The 12,671-nt window shown below is 36.1% G+C and overlaps 3 protein-coding genes across 3 annotated transcripts in view; 1 reads left to right on the top strand and 2 right to left on the bottom strand.

The window, feature by feature from the left end:
* LOC311084745 (uncharacterized protein) overlaps positions 1-1,982 on the bottom strand; it is a gene marked incomplete at its 5' end in the record, with an annotated part of 102,997 nt that extends 101,015 nt beyond the window's left edge. Inside the window, one exon of the mRNA XM_084116977.1 lies at positions 1,598-1,982. The remainder of the gene's footprint in view (positions 1-1,597) is intronic.
* Positions 1-12,671, top strand: part of LOC311084748 (SLAM family member 9-like) — a 134,574-nt gene that overhangs the window by 33,560 nt on the left and 88,343 nt on the right. The gene's annotated exons all lie outside the window — the stretch shown is intronic.
* The window catches only part of LOC311084743 (uncharacterized protein), a 109,388-nt gene that overhangs the window by 32,147 nt on the left and 64,570 nt on the right, over positions 1-12,671 (bottom strand). The window lies entirely within an intron of this gene.

Genomic DNA, 12,671 nt, shown 5'->3' with positions numbered 1-12,671 from the left:
TTAATGTTGTTCAGAGTACAAGACCCAGATTGTGATCATTTCACTGTGAATCTCCTGAATGTCAGACTCTGAGTCAGTGTTTAGTTTTAGGATTGTGAGAATCAACATGTTACATCAGGAAATCACAGCAGACATACAGGATCATCCTAAAGGGTCTAAAGTATGATAATTAAAACCAGATTAATTAAATGTTCTCCTAAAACTTCGAAAGAATTGACCTTAACTGCAATACAGGGACTTTAAGCTAATTATGTAAATCATGTGGCCCATTGCAGCATTTTTATGTTTGCAAAACATAGATGCAAACTAGTGATGGAAAGGTGACGAAGTAAGCTCTGCTGTGGTCTCAATCATTTATATCAATGTGGGTAGACAAACAGCTTGTGCATGAGAATGTTTCTGCTGCTGGATGTTTGCATTTCATGTCAGTTTGGCAGCATTTGTCTGAGGTGTCAATGAAGCTTCAGTGTGTCTGAGGTGTCAATAAAGCTTCAGTGTGTCTGAGGTGTCAATAAAGCTTCAGTGTGTCTGAGGTGTCAACAGTGTGTCGGTGCGAGTGTGTCTGAGGTGTCAGTCTGTGTTAACAGCAAGTCGTTGCAAGGATTTCTCCATTTATGCACGCATGAAACAGTTAATGACTTCTCTACAGGGAAGCCACTTTACTACAAAAAACTGAACTCACTCGTGCTGATGTTTGACAAACAAAGGTCCAAAATCAAACTGTGATTTTACTTGGAAAAATTTAAATGTTATATACTTTGTGTGCATGACGATCCTGCAAGAACTGATAAGAATGTAAATGTGTACCTTGAAGTCGCTTTGGATAACAGAGTCTGCCAAATGCATAGATGTGATGTAGCCTAAGTTAAGCAGTGCTACTCTCAGAAATAAAGGTACAACAGCTGTCATGTGTAATGGCTTTTCAAAAGCTACACCTTTGTACCTTTTTTACCCCTTAGGGTGCATATTAGTACCTAAATGGTCGAAAAGGTACAGCGTGAGTAACAGCTTATACATTTTTTTTCTGAGAGTGCAGTTTCAAGAGTTTCAATTCTTTCCAAGCAGAACTATACTTGATCCCTGTTTTTTTTTTTTATTTTTTTTTTTTATAGATGTTATATCCTGTTTTCTACCGGTGTCTGGCTCATTTTAAGAATAAATGCACTGTATGACTTACAATTTTTGATTTGTGTTTGATGGTTGTTAATAATATGTTTTCATCAGCTTTGAGGAGAAACTAAATGCTGGTAACAAACTTGATTTTATTTTATTTTTTTTCAATAGCACAACAGGGATTCTGTCCATTGGTGAAACAAAGGTTGTGAAATCAAGATCATAATCAGATATAAAATCTCACCTTCCGTTCCCTTAATAGTGATAAAGTCCAGGCACAATTATAAGAGGATAAATGAGGCTCAAGTTCTCCACTCCTGCTCCAGTTCCAGCTCTGTAACCTCCACCTGAGGGTCAGGGAACACAACACGAGTGATGGGGTGAAGGAGTGTTAACAAATGATAAAGACTAAATGATTTTAACTTTAGTAGAAAGAAGCATTAGCAAATATGTGGTTAGTGCGTGTTCTGGAAGATTTTAGTACCTAATGCTACCTCTCCTCGGCAACACAGAATGAGGAATCATTAATGTCTGAAACACAGGACTGAAAATAACTTTTTTGGTAAAGTTTATACGCTGATAAGTTGACTTGAACAACTCGAGCGAAGTTTATTACGTCACACAAAGAAAACATTTTTAGTCTATGGCGGTCACACAAAACTTCTTTCAATTAAATAAAACGTATCAAATGAGTCGAGTTCTCACGTTACATTATTTCTTTGTGTTGGTCTGCAATGCTGTTTCCTTTAATGAAAATAACATCCCGTTTCAAATGTATCTCCACCTAATGTTTCTGTATTGTAAACATGATTGTAAACCCAAACACATCCTACGAAAGCACACACACACACCATCGAAAGTGAAATTAATACAACGTTTGACCACTAGAGGACAAGAGTCATATTTACACTTCTTCTTCTATGGTTTATTGGCGGTTGGCAAACAACCAGTGCATTTCCGCCACCAACTGGTGTGGAGTGTGGACCAGAATGTCTTCTATATACAGTAGGCCTACATTGAAAAAAAAAAAAAACTTAAATTACTTTCTCTAAGGTATTGAAACAATAAATTATAACACCTATCTTTTGACTCCTTTCGTGAAAAATCTTTTAAATCTCACTGTTAAAGTAATGTGTAACATGTTATCTTAACTTATTGATCGTACTATTGCTCATATTATAGGGTTATAATAATGTTCACCACTGGAAAAAAAATAATAATCATATGCTAAACCATAAAGAATGCCTATAACCATAAAAATAAAAAATAAAAAATAAAAAATCATTTGTGAAATCATTTGTGATTTTTTCTTTCAATGCATGTGGTTGAAATAAATGTAATTTCTTTCTTTAAGACAGTAGTGCCTGATAACACATTACCATTGTTTTACTGTGGTAAAAATTACTGTTAAATTACTGTTTATTATTGGGATTGTTTATTTCAAGAACATCATCCCACACAGTGTGCCTTGTTATAATTTTCCTGATATTTCATTAATACATAGTGTTTAAACTATTAGAGCGCCATCTAGTGTTCTAACTAGGAATTCAACATTCAAAGAATCCAGTTATATTGAATCAGGTGTTTTTAATGTCATTTATCACATGAACATATAAATATCTTACTAGTTATTGTTGCTTGTTTCAGAAAGGAAATAGTGTTCATATGGGCTGATGCAAAGTTAATAAAAAAATACATGTCTAAAAGTATTCTGCTCATGGAAAGGCACAGGAGTTTTTATTTTTTTTATTTATTTATTTTTATCATAAAACATATCTTCAACATCTTCATATGCACAGATCATTTAAATATTTTTTAACAGCTTATTAAAACACTGGAAAAGTAGTGGTAATGAAAAAAAATCATCTATGCCCAGCTCTTATTGATTTATATTTGGCAAATATTAACTCTGACGTGACAGAACATTTCATGACTAAAATAGACATCACGATCCACATATATATGCCTAAATCTATTCTAATATTCTACTCAATCTACCCAATAAAAGTAAGTCGAAGCTGAAGGGCAGACAATCTTACATAATAAAACAAGTAACATCAACATATGGTTATCCAAACTTCTGACATTCATCAAAATATCTTCTTTTGTGATCAAAAGAATGACACATTCACGTGAAAGACGAAACTGGCGTTCAGTTTAAGAAAATAAAAACATCCCCGCATGAGAGACAAACTAACACTTGAACATTTTTATATTGTTCAGGATCTGGAAAAACCAATGTGGACCCGTTTTGCCTAAACTGGCTCAAAATGTATTTTCTTACAACAAGAATACACTTCATTTCTGTACACAATTAAAGAAGACAGTACCTCTTCTCAACCACACTTTTACTCCCCAAGGTTTGGAGTTTTTCGTAATTACTGCTTTAGGAGCAATTTACACGTCACCATTTTCAACTAAAATAGAAAACTTTTTATGTATTTTGGGCGGGGTTTTGGGGAACTGAAAATGCAAGATTTTGAAAAAAGGAATTTAGAGTACAAGTTTTGATACCGTTATCATCTCTGTGTAAACTACAAGGCTTTCGAAGCCACCAGAGGAGAGGGTAGTGCACAGGCTGTAGAGGAGATCTCTGGCGTCCTCTGGGGTCGGGAGACTCTTCTCCATGTAGAAGTTATTGTGTATGTAATGGTGAATGCACTCTTCTGCCTGAGCATCTTTGATGATCCTCTGGAGGATGTAAATGGCACAGCGAGGGCTTGAGGTTGTGCCAAAGGGGAGAACTTGCCATTCATACACAGTTGGAGGAGCTTCACAGTCCAGGTCACGGTCACGCCAGAGGAATCGCAGGAGAGGTTTATACTGGGTAACAGGTGCACCTGGTGAAACACTGATTTAATGTCTCCACTGATTGCAGTCTTGTGCTGCCTTAAACGGAGCAGAACTCCAAGGAGGGAAGGCCCGAGGATTGGTCCAGGAAGTAACTGAGTTCAGACACTGATTTCGGTAGAAGGAACAATCAAACACAATGCGATCTTTACCATTGTGACGCACAATGTGGTGGGGTATGAACCAGGACTCAGGGGCGTCTTCTATTTCAGAGGATGACAACTTCTTGACATACCCAGCATTAACTAATTTCTGGATCTCTCTGGTATAGGTCTCTGCCTGTTGTTGGTTTTGAAGGAGTCGCCTTTCACAGCTGCGGAGATGGGACATTACTGCCTTCTTCAGAGGGGGCCCTCAGAGGGGGTCAGGGGTCTACACGGAGGAGAGGTGCCGCATATCGTAGGACGCCGTCAACAGGTGTTCTGATGGTTTGGGTCTCAAGCTGGAGCATCGCCTCTTGATCCTGTTTTGGAACGAACCAGCTTTCATGCTTCTCTGAGGTAACGCATCAATCTGCCAGAGTTTCTGGACATTATGGTGGATGTCATCAGGTGGGCATTTAACGGAGATACAGTGAGAACAAGTAGAGGGAAAGCTATAGATCTCTTAGAGGACCCTGTAGTGTCCAGCTGAGCTGGGTCTTGTTCGCTACAGGGGTTCCAGGAGGGCCTAATTTGACAGGTTGTGTTGGGATGATAAGATGTGTATGATCAGCCCCTAGAAGGAGAAGGGGTCTTACTAAAGGAAGCAATATGTGCTGACCGCTTTCCTCTCAATAACAAAATATACACAACTCAACTCTTACTTTGAGAAAACAGCAAGTATTTTAATCAAGCATAAGAAAAGCATCTGATTATAGCAACATATGTTTGCACGAGCTCTATGGCACTCCAGTTGTCTCGTCACGTTTATTTATATACAGCACTTTATACAATAGATTGCTTAAAATCAGCTTTACCGTATTAAACATGAAAAACAGTGTCAGTGTGTCATTTCATCAGAAGTACAACTTCATTTTCTACTATCTTGATTATTTAATGTAGGTTTAAATAAATCTGTCATGAAAATGACGGCCAGTGTGTAAATTATTATATTTCAACAACGAATTAGGAGTAAAAACAATTTTATAATATGATTTATAAGTTAATGCAAAAACTGCCTAATGTGCAGCTTACATGTTTGTTATGAGTGTTGATTATTATATCTAAAAACTGAATTTAAGATAATAGTTTGGATTTTTTTTTCCAGTAAACCACTGTTTAATAATAAAATAAGTTTAGTTTTCTCCCCAAATTCCCCACTGTTCCTAGGTAAAAACAGATCTGGATTTATTGATTACTTCAGCTTGTTGCTCAAGTCATGAGGTTTATATTATTATATGTTTTCAGACAGCTGTCTAGTTTTGTTTCCTCTTATTAACCTCCTGAGACCCTGCGTCCTCATATGAGGACATTTCATTTTTGCCTCTTGACACAATGATAGTCAAATTTGTAAATCTTAGACATGTTGGCCACATTTAGGGACACTGCCCACACCATCCTGTGGTGATATCACAACATTACACCAATGTCAGTGAGAAGAAAATGAACCCTAACCCTTCTACACCAGTTCCCGAAAGAAAAATGACCCAGGTAAAAAATCTATTCAAATTATATGTATGAAACGAATGTATTTATGTACAATACTGTCACTATCATCATATGGGTATTAAAATTTGACATATTTTAGTAATAGTAGCACTCTAGGACATCAGTAAATGTAATATATAAATATAATATAAAGAAAAATATTATGGATTCTCGATTTGTGATGCGGCAGCGAGCTATAACGCACATATGTGCTCTTTTTATGTTTATTAGAGGTTGAAATCAAATCAAATACTGCCAAAACACCCATACTATTTCTGAATAGGATGTATACTTAATAAATTGTATGAAATTATGGAAAGACATGGTTCAGATCATTCAAAACATATGAAAATGGAGGCACCCTTATATGGTCAGTAAGGAAGCTGGCTGTCCATCTAGTGAAAAAGTGTGGTACTGCGCCCAAATAAAATCTTACTGAAAGCTCATTTTTTGAGATATCAACCTAAAATTTGGAACACAACTTGTTTAGATCTTTGGCTTTAATTTTCTAGCAGTTTTAGAGTAAAATATATTTTATATATATATATTTTATATAAAATATAAATAATTATATCTTTACATTCTATATTTTCATACACTCAAAAACTTATATAACTTTTTTTCTGTTTCACTTTCATAATTTATTTCACTTCTACAATAATCTGGCAAATGTCTTCTTAAAAACAAGACCAACCATATGTCTATATTCCAAAGCATTCTTGAATTACAACCATTTAAGTTTGTTTTTTGATTGCTAGTACTATGTCCTCACATGAGGACATCATATGGTAAATCATAGACCCACTGTCCTCACATGAGGACATCATTTTCTGCAAAAACTACTTCCTGTACAAAAACAAATTTTAGTTATTATACTTACTTATTAGGTCCTACTTATCCCAAATAGCAAGAACAATTATAAAATGCACACCAGGCAGGTGGTCTCAGGAGGTTAGACACACACACTAACTGTGGCCCAAGTGATGGGGTCTTTTAGTTTTCAAAAGCATATAAATATTAATCCTGTACGGAAAATAAATGTTATTAATAGTTAATAAAAAAATCTTGCACAGAGTGGATCATGTTTTTAATCATGTTTATCACATATACATACCGAGATCTTTAGAGTTTCAGAAAGATAATGCTGTGGGCTTTACTTTTAAAAGTGTTTAAGGCACTTTTTCCCATGATTGATGTAAAGTTAACAAAAAATGAGCACCAGATGAAAGACACATACAAAAATATAACAAAGAAACAAGGCAATCGTCATCTACATCAGCAAAATACAATTATATATTTAAAAAAAAAAATCATACTTGACAATCACAGCAAAAAAAGAAATAAATCAGCACCTCATAAAATGTCACAGATGTTTTGTTTGAGGAAGATAAATAAATATCTACAAAATGTATGAAAACTTAAAGTCCCCCTGTGGTGAAAATCCATATTTTAATGTTGTTTATATGTCTATGTGGTGTTTAATGTGCTTTAGGAAAAAAACATGCAAATTCATGTCAACACCATTGCTGAGTATTTTCCGCTTAAAACTGCAGTGAAGCAAAGACAGCCTCAAAAACACAGCTTGAAATCTCTGGTGTTTCTGACGTCACAAACTACCTTGTAATCAATCAGATCAATCTGTGATTGTCAACCAGTGGATCTCTGAGCTGTGTGAGTGAGTGGAGGCTTTTAAATGTCATTTTGGTGATGAAAGATGAGTTTTAAGGGATACAATTATTGACTACAGGGGGACTTTAAAACTGTAATTATTTAGTTATCATAGTAAATATGCATATACATGCAGAAATTACACTGTAACATTCATACATCAAGTAATTTTCAGTATTTTGAAAATCCAGAGTTTGTTTAACTAGTTTCATGCAACAGGGGCCTGTACCATGAAGCCGGATTAGGTGGCTAGCCAGCTATGTTTCAGCTTAGTTTCCGCCAACCCTGGGTTTTAGGTACTATGAAAGTAGCTCGGCTTTAATCGGTGTTCGTTGCCATGGTATCTTACGCTGCACGGCTAACCTGCTCCGGGGCAGGTTATGTTCTGGATTCAAGATCTCAGACCGAAGTTTGACCAATCAGCTGAGAGCAAAGAAACATATAGGTGACGTAACTTATTCCCGGTGTCTGTTGCAATGACTTCACCTTTTCTTCCAAATCCGGTGGACATTTCAGCGCAAATTGTTTGACGAGCACTTCGTAGAGAAAGAGTTTTTAGCCAGACAAAATCCCCTTGCCTTAACTGATAGTTACTTGTATGAAAGATACACATAAAGAAGCCGCACATAAAGAATTTAACACGTCGAATTCATGCACTTACTGTACCGCAAATTGTATTGCGTTGCATTTTTTTTTTTTTTTTTGCAAGTGGTACATTCTTGCACGGTGGGTGACGCACAGAAGCTAGGGGAAAACATATGTTTGTCGAACCATTCGCAAGGTGGTCCTCGCTCTGCAGGAGTACATGAAAAGTTTAATTAATAATGTTCCCCGGACATTTATCGACCATGTCCATAAAAGAGGACTTTTATAAAATTGCCGGTAAGATATATTGATAGGGTGACATCACATGAACACTTTTTTTTTTCTCAAAAAGCAAATTTCACAAATGTACTATACAATATAATACATGTTAAGAATTATTTTGAATCTTTTTTTATTATTCTTCTGATAATCTTATGATAGGATTCCCAAGTCATTGCAACATGTATGCAGTCTATTGCTCCAATCTCCACTGCTCTAGGGGAACATGAGGCAGATTATGTTAATAGGAAGTCCTATCACAGCCTTAATGTTCAGGTAGAGATGATGTGAATATGTGAGATGATTATTTTCTGTGAGATGAATCTTTAAATTAATAGTAACTTTAACAGATATAACAATGATCTACTAAGCATTTCATCTGCAGACGACTTGTGGTCATGAACATATGATCAAGTTTGGATGCCAAATGGCCTGGCTCCAGTGCTTGTCTTACAAATTTTCCATGAGTCTGTGTTGTGTCAGCGCTTTGAGGAAAGCAAGTTAAATTTGGTACAGTACAAAACACTGTTCATTTAAACTGAGATAGAAAAACCTACACAATAACCCCCTATCATGACCCTCAGACAGGGCCACAGCACTGCTTCAATGTGGCCCTCAGTAAAACCAGAGTGAAGACAGAGATGACCTTTGGCTTCCTAAAGGCACATTTCAACTGTGTTCGGCGCTTCAGGGTCACCAGAGCGGGCATCACAGATAGTGGCTGCATGGGCCATTCTGCACAATATAGCCACCAGTAGAAAGGAGCGAGAAACACAAAACCAGCTTCTCCCCGATGAAACTGACCCGATCACACTTGACCACCCAGCTGGTGCAGATGTAGATGCAATCACCATACAATATTACACTTAATAAAAGCACATTGAAACTGCAGATATGTCTCAAACTGTTTTATTGGTTTTGTGGGATGGGAGGGAGAAAGAGAGCAAGAGAAAGTTGCATTAATAAATATTCATACTAAAGTGTTACTTGGTTAAATAAGTTATACTATATATATATATATATATATATATATATATATATATATATATATATATATATATATATATATATATATACATACTGAGATCAGTTTTATCCAGCTGTTTGATTTTGTTTGGAGCCTCCTCAGCTCACAGTCAGCTCCTTTAGTGTGCAGTCTAGTTCAAGTCTCCTTTAGTGTGCAGTCTAGTTCAAGACTCCTTTAGTGTGCAGTCTAGTTCAAGACTCCTTTTGTACAGGGCCCTGACTGAGTCTGTTTCCACCTGAAACATAATTCCACCACAAACATGATCATTACAAGTTTTCTGGAGGCTCATCAAAATCACAAAAAGTTCCTTGACTTCCTACAAACACAGGACTGACTGTAATTTATGTCAAGGGTTTTAAATCCTTACACATTTCTTCTGAAGCCCATTGAGGTAGAGGCCTCAGTTTCTGTGGCAGGTTGTGAAAAATCCTACAAAAGAGATGTGAAAGGGCCAGTCCCTTTTTTATGCCACACATTCAAATGTTTGCCATAATAAAAAGCCCAGTGCATTCACATCAGCAATTGTCTGAGAACAGTGTCTTCATCATTTGCTTCACCCTAATAAATAAAAGTAGGCCAATGTAAAGCATAACTGTTGTAAAGCAGGTTATGTTTGGTGTTCTGTCTGCTGCATACTGACCTCTGTGTGGGAGACTGTGTGTGTGTGTGTGAATGTGTGCTAGCTTCAACAGGGACACTGTATTTCCCTGCAGAACATACAGTCAGCCATATTTAAAACTTAAACAAAAAGTAGTAATGGATTGCAGACGTACCCAGTGTTACTTGCTTAGAGGAGCCAGCACCAGGGTCAGATTGTACAGCACCTGTAATCCCATCCATAATCGGCCGTCCCTTATTGCCTACTCAGAGCCAACTCCTCCGCCAGTGTATTCTGGTTTTCTGAATTTAATTCTTTATTTCTGTTTGCTGCAAACAAGTGTGATAAAATGTTCACAAAAGTAATAAAAGGTTGTGGTAAATACTCTTTGAATTAACTCCTTGAAATAAACACTTTGAATTATATTTTTATATTTTGTCTTTATCTGCTGCCAAGAACATTTGGAGTTGGGGTTGCATCTAAAAATCTAAAAATCAATGAATATTAATCTTTCTTAGTACATACATGCACATTTTTTATATATTATAAAAATAATCTATATGCTATATTACACATATAGGCTACACATACATATATACATACATAATTTTACATAAATATAGAACGTATTTGTTTAACTTACACATTAACAATCAGCAATCTTTCTCCAACAGTCTTCTCTTGCTTTGGCAGCAGAGACCGTATTGTTTCGAGCTTGAAATACATATTTAAATTAATCGTAATTATGAATGATTATCTCTTGCTCCTCCGCGGAAAAATATATCGCTCTCGCTCTACCCGCGATTGGTTGTTCAGTGTCGACGTCACTCTTTTATGTGCACGCGCGCGTGGAGTAATCATAGCTTAAGGATCAAAGCCTGAGTTGACAGAGAAAGTTGATGAGCTGCATCATGGTACCAATAAAGCCTGATTGCATCGGTTTGGTTTTGTCAACTCAAAACTAATCCTGTAACCCCGAGTTTGTTCAGCTACCTTCATGGTACAGGCCCCAGGCCTCAAGGGTTAGTGATACTGGTTAAACCATCAACATGAGCAATATAGTGATTTTTGCAGTAACAGCAACAATAGAGCTCGGGATCGTTGCGTCACGCCGCAATGCATTGTGGGAATCACGGTACGGAAGTAGATGTACTGTATAGTAGCGTATAGTAGGCAGTAGGTAACGTTGATCATTTGGTCATTAATTTAGGTTATTTTTTTGGAAAATGGTTCAGTATTGCTGTATTGTGAACTGCTGTAATCGGTCTCATGATCGACAGGGCAAACGCCTCATAAATCATATTAGTTTTCCCTATAGGGGAGAGTGGGGTAAAATGAGCCAGTGGGTAAGTTGACCCACCCCCTGTTTCTAGGCAACTATGCACATTTGGTGTCATGGGACCATACATTTTGAAGGACTCCATCATTTCTATATTGCTGTGAAGAGGAGAAGCACATGGGGCAAGAAGGAAGTTGTCTTTTCCACAAAAACACCTTTTTTGCTTGTTAAAGTAAATTTTCTGCATTTCAGGTATATTAGCCATTTTGTCAAAGAAAATTGATCTAGGTCTAAAGTTGTGTATGGTACATGTTGGTGATTTGTCAACATTTAAAACCATGTGAATCATTAAGCTAAAGGTTACCCTGAATTGCTAAGCTAGGCCGTTTTTACCAAAATGGTGACTATGGGGCAAAGTGAGCCAAATGATGTGGGGTAAATTGAACCAGTGGTTCAACCTTTTTGAAATGGAGAAAATCGACAGAAATGTGTTGAAATAAAATGTCTTTGTATAAGCAACATATTAAGTAAGGGTTAATGCCCGACGAGGTGTCCATTATCAGGTAATACCATGGTCACTTACGATGGTCACATGGTCACTTAATATCTCCCGTATACAGGCTTTGCCAAGCAACGTGGCCACAGCGACCCGACCGCAGCAGTTGATCAGTGAGTTTGAGCCAGCGCAATCATTTAGAACTGTCATCAGGCAAATTGACGGGACGCCTTTCCTAGGTGTACATTATCACTTTTTAATGGACACCCTGCAGCCAATCAGAATCGAGTATTCACCCAGACCATGGTATAAACTGCAATTAACATTTATATGCCCTAATATTTCATAAAAACGATACAGTCGGCCGAAATATGAAAGACAATATTTTGTTGACTAGTTTTGGATAAATTATAAAGTTTTTTAAAATAGACTACTGCCACATCAAATAAGCTTTTGTTTAGCAATTTCTGCTCATATGTTATATATATATATATATATATATATATATATATATATATATATATATATATATATATATGCACAGTATTATTATTATTTTTTTGTCAAAATAAAGTCATCAACTAAGATGTTACTATAGTATTTGTTCCAATGTAGGCTATATTCAAATAAATGAATACATATAGTAAAATGTAGGCCTATAATTTATTTTTTACAAAGAAAGTACACTTGAAATATTGTTGAAATTGTAATTGTTGTTGTAATTGTAATCTTTTTAATAAAATAGCAAAACATATATTTACAAGGTAGATGTAAGCTAAATCTTAAAAGGTCAATATAAGCCTTCTCTTTAAATTATTTGTATTGTGCTTTATATTAGTGACACATTTGGGGAGAAGATTTTGTTTTTTTAATAACCACGCATAAACATTATTCTCTCAAAAATACAAACATGTACATACATGCTGCTCACATATTATGGTAGCCCTGTTTTGTGCTAAATAGTGCATTTACACCTTTGCCATTAATATGTGTATAAGCAACTGAAAAAAACACAAATGTCAGGGCATTTCAAAACATCCCAAGGGCCCCAAAAACACCTCAGACCCCAGAGGGTTAACATTGTTTAGAAAGGTAAGTGTGTTATTAAATTATTATTTTAAAGAGGCAAGTTTTTTTATTATTATGCT

The sequence above is a fragment of the Abramis brama genome, assembly GCF_963993115.1.
Source record: "Abramis brama genome assembly, chromosome: 6".
Taxonomy (NCBI): Eukaryota; Metazoa; Chordata; class Actinopteri; order Cypriniformes; family Leuciscidae; genus Abramis; species Abramis brama.
Note: the sequence above shows the minus strand (reverse complement) of the source record. Positions and strands in the feature narration are given on the sequence as shown.